The sequence below is a fragment of the Gekko japonicus genome, unplaced genomic scaffold (genome assembly GCF_001447785.1).
Source record: "Gekko japonicus isolate JY-2015 unplaced genomic scaffold, Gekko_japonicus_V1.1 scaffold2280, whole genome shotgun sequence".
In the NCBI taxonomy this organism is placed as follows: domain Eukaryota; kingdom Metazoa; phylum Chordata; class Lepidosauria; order Squamata; family Gekkonidae; genus Gekko; species Gekko japonicus.
This window is the reverse complement of record NW_015172075.1, coordinates 29,765-35,764: the sequence shown is the minus strand read 5'-3', so window position 1 is coordinate 35,764 and position 6,000 is coordinate 29,765. Positions and strand designations below refer to the sequence as shown.

Here is a 6,000-nt window from a genome sequence, read left to right as displayed (position 1 = left end):
AAATAAAACCCCAGGTCCAGATGGAATACCTGCCAAACTATATCAAACTTTTGAAGATCAAATATCAGTACCCTTAAAAGAAGCATTACAAAATATAACAAAAATACAGAAACTTCTGGACACATGGAATCAAGCATTGATAACATTAATGCATACACCAAATTCAGATGAAAAAGAAATTAAAAAAAAATAGACCCATATTTCTATTAAATGCAGATTACAATATATTTGCAACAATCATGGCCACTAGAATGAAAAAAGTATTGGTACAAATTATTCACCAAGATCAGGCAGGATTTCTTCTGAAAAGACAAATCAAAAATAACATCCGAAATATTCTTAACATATTGGAATATTACGAACTACACTCGGAAAAGCAAATGGCGTTAGTATTTCTTGATGCAAAAAAAGCTTTTGATAATGTGAGTTGGGATTTCTCATTACAAAAACTAGAAGTATGGGATTGTGGTTCACAATTCTACTCAAACAGCAAAGCAATTTATACGGAACAATAGGCCGAGGTAATAGTTAATGGAGACATGACTCAAAACATAAAAATACAAAAAGGTACAAGACAAGGCTGCCTGTTATCGCCTTTGTTATTTATATTTACATTAGAAACGCTAAATGATCTAGTTCGCGATAACAAACAGATTAAAGGATTAAAGATAAAAGAAGATGAATATAAATCACAGGCATTCGCAGATGACCTGGTATTTATCCTAGAAGATCCAATTACCTCAATACCTCACGTGATAGAAACAATACAAACATATGGGCAAGTGGCAGGTTTAAAAATCAACTATAAAAATACCAATATTATAACCAAAAACTGTACACAGAATGAAAGGGAACAAATACAAAGAAATTCCATGATGGAAATAGTCAAAAAAGTAAAATATAAGAATGACTTACCTTTCCCCCATTTGGATTTTTGACAACACTTCATCATTTTGTAAAGCAGATTAACACATTGCTCTTGCCAACTTGATACACTTTCTCAATAAAGCTTACTGAGGTTGATCTGTTTTTCTGGTCAGGCATGTGTGAACAGTGAACATTTAAAATCCTGGTCTGTAGGCTATAGGCACAATTATATAATGAACATACACAGTCTTAGCTGTGATGAACACTGGATTGCTTGTAGCAAGTACCTTATTTCTGAAACTACTGTGCCTCATAGGGCAGAAGGAAGAAAAGATGGGATACAACTGTAACAAAGAAATAAAAAATGTTTACAAATACTGGCCAGTGTTAAAATATTGCAATATGAAGACTCATTGTTTTAGACCTATGGAGTAGGATCTTTATGATACCTAGTATTAAATTCCTGCTATGATTTTATCCTTATACTTTTCTGACAGATTAAGAAGTTTGACAGAGTGCACAGAATATTGGGTCAAGGGCTTGGAGCCATTATAGCAGTAGGATGGTACTATATTGGACCTTGACTACAGAAGCAGGTCAGATTAAGGTCTCTTAGCTTTACTGGGTTGCATATTTGTTCATCCTTGTTGTATGGCTAAGGAAAGCGAAGTGAACTGTAAATCAGTTTGAACACTAAGTAATTATAACTTAAAATCTCCTTTGCACTTTCAAAGGCTATTTGAAACAGAGGACTATTTGAAAACATGAACTCTTAAAATGTAAACAATTACATTTTCCCCAAGGGATTCATGTCATTTGCAAAACACAGATACGGGAAACCATTCCAAACAGCTCTCCTCAAGTCAATCGTCAGGCAATAAGAGGGAGCTGTCCCCCCCAAACATCCCCTATGTAACTACCATTGCACTGACATGCACTTTCACTGGCCAATCTATATGTGCAGATAGGCACGTTGCGCCTTCCACAGAACACGCAGGCGATTTGGGGGGGGGGGGGCGTCTGTCAATCACAAAATCCCAGGATGCAACTGTATCTGAGAGGAGGGCTTCTGCAATGAGGACGAGACAGCGGCTGGAACCACAGCATGAACGTGTTCCGCGGCACATGCAAGAATCCTCTTCGCTCCGCCCACCTAGCCATCCACGTCCATTTCCACCCGCAGGCCTCCTATCAGTATGCGAAGAGCACCCAGCTCTGAGAGCAACATGGATGCAGGCAATGCCGCCTGTCGATTGGTCGAAGTTTTCTCCGCCCTGTCTTCTCATTGGATGGGATGCGGAACCCACGGGCCTAGCACGTTCTTCGCGGGCTGCCTGATGTGCTCTCTCGCTAATCCGGGCCAACGTTCTACCCTAGGGAGGTGGTGGCTTCACCGGAGCCAATCGGAACCCGAGAGGGGCGGAGCTTGGTGCCGGACCTGGCGTCGAGGGGGTAGGCGAGTTGGTAAACAAGCTTTGCACCTCGTGGTGCCACGGGGCGGGCATTGCAGCCGGGACAAGGAGCGGCTTTCGGGGGTCGGCGCTGCGCGAGGCGAGGCAAGTTAAACGAGCGTTGCGGCCTGTTACGGTCGGCGGAGACCTTAATGCCTGCTGGTAATCGGAGTCGGTTGGGTTTTGCACGAGGGAACACATTGTGGCTTGCAGTCCGCGCCCAAGTGCAAGGGTGGGCGAGGCCCGCTTCAAATAAAACCATCGGGATTGCATGGTGCGTAGAAGAAGTAGCACTTCCTCGGTGCAGTTCAGGTGCTTGCAAGTAGGGAAGAGAAACGTTGGGTTCTAAGGATTGTGACCGCTTTCCGGTGCATGCGAAGGAGCGGGGGTAGTATTTCGTACGCATTCGCTCGCACTCGGCTGTTTTTCTTGCAGCAGGTATGAGCGAGGAGGTGGGCCTTGGGGAGGTCTCCGTTTGAGCAATAGAAGAAAACCCGCGAAGAACAGATTCTGTCGCTCAGGTAATGCTGGTTAATTTGGAGTCTCCTAGGCATGCGTTCACGTTCAGGCTGGAAAAGGTGGGTCTTTCCACTCTCCTGTGGCTTTTTGTGCGAGGAGGGGATTTTTCTGGACGTTAGTGAGGGTAAGTACGAGAATGTGGGATGCAGCGTTACCTATTCCGGATTAATTAGTGCGGGGCTCGACTGAGATGGATTGGCTGGCAGAGAGTTCTTGGAGCGCGAGCAGCCCAGTCGAAGCTAGAGAGCAGCAGCGGGAAGAGGAGGCGTGGTTGCCCTTCATGCGGCGCTCTGGTCGCGGCGGCATCAGCTGCCGCTGTAGCTCTCTATTCTCCATGCCCAAAATTCCTGTAAAATTCAAAGCTAGGCAGAGAGCCCCCCCCCCCCCCCCGCGGCCTGCTAATTTTTACGATGCTTTCTTTACTCGGTAAACCGGTTGAAATGGTTCTCTAATCCACCAATAGTCAAAACGAAGTAAAACCGAACAACTAGCCTTTTATGCTAACGTAACTGTTTTAAATCAGTGAATAAGGAACAAAGGGGGCTGAAAAATCTCTAGCTATCCGGGGCTTTAGGCAGCAGAAACCGCTAAATGTTTGTGGGGACAAGCTCCCTTTGAAGTCTTCTTCCAAAAATATAATGCTGGTTTTCAGAAGCGATGTATTGGATGATTCAAAATACACAAAGTAGCAAACCGTTAACCATAAACATATGGATTTCCCCCCCAACTTCAAACGGTTGCTTTCTTTGTTTTGGAAATGTTTTACACTCTGTGTTGTACATACATTCTCCCCCCAAGTCAGGCATTCTTGTGTAACGATTTTCATTCCCCAGATGGTGATATGTGGGGCTTTCTGTTTGGTCTTCAGACCTGGCCTGAGAGCACTGGGGCAATCCTCCTTCTATCTAGGCTGCTTGATTAGCCTTGCCTTACCAGCAGTGTTCCTTCTAAACTGAGTTAGTGTGAGCGAGCTTAGCTCAGGAAGGATGGCTCCAGAGCAGACTTAATCTATGCAGTAGCCAGATTGCTCGCTCATAGCTTTAATGCCAGTAGCTCAAAAAGTAGAATTTTTGCTCATAAAACCGCACAGCTTAGAGGGAGCATTGCTTACCAGTGGCTTTTTACCATTGACCTAGTGTTCCTTGTCTGTTTCTGGGATATGAGCCTGGACACTTTGCTTTGCCAAAGAGAGATGCCTGCCACAGGCAAGAGAATGAATGTCTTTTTGTCTGATGTGTGTTTGACCTAAGTAATGTCTTTTATTTTTAAAACAAGAATTGGCTAAATATATCGTTCAGACCATTGCTCTGAGGGACGCACAGAGATGTACAGAAGAGGCACAGTTTTGGGGGGGTTTTGCCCTGTGCTAGCAGGTGGCAAAGCAGCAGCACTTGAACATTGAGCCTTCTAAATAGCTATGTCAGTGTTTGGTTAGCACACATGTGATCTAGCTTGAAGGTTCTACTTGTGCCGTTTCTGTAAGAGGCCATTTTTTTTTTTTTGGCTAGGGCTGACACAAATCTGTAATAGTTTAGGTATCTTTGTGATGTTGGCCATGGTTGTACACGCCTCATGGGCACCCCCTTTGTTTACTGAAGGTTGGCATTCTTTGGTACTTCCCTTTTTGGGAGTTCTGGCCTTAACGTGATTGAGTGTTCTATCTGGCCAGCATTCAAGTTTAGCAAGATTCTCTCAAGTGTGTGTCGGAGGATTCTGCTATGATCAGCCTTTCAGAACTTCTGCAGTTGTTACTACATTCAGGCATTTTTGCTAATTTGATGCATATCAGTGGTCTGCAAGAAAGGATTTTTCCCTTCCCAACTAAGGTAAGGTTCCCTGCTTAGATGTGATCCTAACTCCACGGGCAACCAGGTGAGGGCCCCTTTATGATGGCGTTTAACTTTAGTTACGGTACTTTAAAGCAGAGGTTACTTCAACAGATGCCTGAAGTGGCTGGAGAAGCTGGCTCATGTGTTTGTTAGTCTATTGTATTATTTACCTTATTGACTTCATTTATACCCTGCCTTTCTCCCCCATGGGGTCCCCACAGCAGCTCACATCAATTCTCCTTTCCTCCGCTTTATCCTCACAACTGCCCTGTGAAGTAGGTCAGGCAGAGAGTATGTGACTTGCCCAAGGTCACCCAGCAAGCTCCCGTGGCACAAGTGGGGATTCTAACCTGGATCCTAGTTCGACACTTTAAACACTGCACCACACCCAGCTTGTGGGAATGCAAAGAACTAGCGGAGATGCTGAATGTGGTTCTAGTCCTTGATGGAGTATCAGAACATAATATTTGGCAACTGCTGTAGAGCTGGGGGGGAGCAGCTTTTTTTTTTTTTAATGAGCAGTTGTATGCACCTATTAGGGTATGCTTCTAAAAATCTGTGTACCAAAAAGTTGTAAAAAAGAATGAGATGTCAAAGTATACAGCTAAAATCTTTTCTGTTTGCCTAATATAGGCTGCGGTCACATGGAGCATTAGCCACGCTAGAGAGACGGAAGATAGGCGGATTTTCCGGGCGCGATCAAACCGCAGCATCTGGGAAGCATAGAGCTCCCGTGGCTAACCCGAGGCTTCCCGCCGAAGTTGCGGCGTAAAAAACTAGTACCTCCGAGGTACTAGTTTCCGGAAACCGTGGGGCAAGGGCGGGCGTCTGATCACGTTTCCGGTGGTAGCTCGTGGCATCCGGCGCCCGCCCATGTCCCGTCGTGAAAAGGTTTTTTTTTCCAAGTCTCCACGGGATGCGCACAAGCACCCAACGGCGCATGCGCACACTACGGTTAAACCCCCCCAACCCCCGCCGCTTCTTTGCCGCGCCGCAGGATTGACGTATTATCGGCACCTCCCCCCAAACCACCGTTGGCTGGACGTTTGATCCGGCGGCCGCACAGTGGTTTGTTCCGGGGCAAACAGCCACGCCTCCCCCCCCCCACAATATCCGGCCCGTGTGACCGGGGCCATAAAGTATCTTGGGAAGATCCTCACGGCCCTGAGCCTGCCTGGGCAGGGTAAAAATCAAATAAATAAGTTTTAGCAAGCCCCAAAACTGGGAAGCAGTTTCTCGAATTTTATCACCAATTTTGGGTAGAGTGTTTGTTCCAGGCCGAACAAACTACTATTTCTGTTGAATAGCACTGGGGAAGACATAACCGGACTTGT

General features: G+C 45.5%; 1 protein-coding gene across 1 annotated transcript in view; it reads left to right on the top strand.

Annotated features, from left to right (window-relative positions):
• Window positions 1–2,353: 2,353 nt before the first annotated feature.
• Window positions 2,354–6,000, top strand: part of ADCK3 (aarF domain containing kinase 3) — a gene marked incomplete at its 3' end in the record, with an annotated part of 29,854 nt that continues 26,207 nt past the window's right edge. The window contains exon 1 of the mRNA XM_015420873.1: window positions 2,354–2,423. The remainder of the gene's footprint in view (window positions 2,424–6,000) is intronic.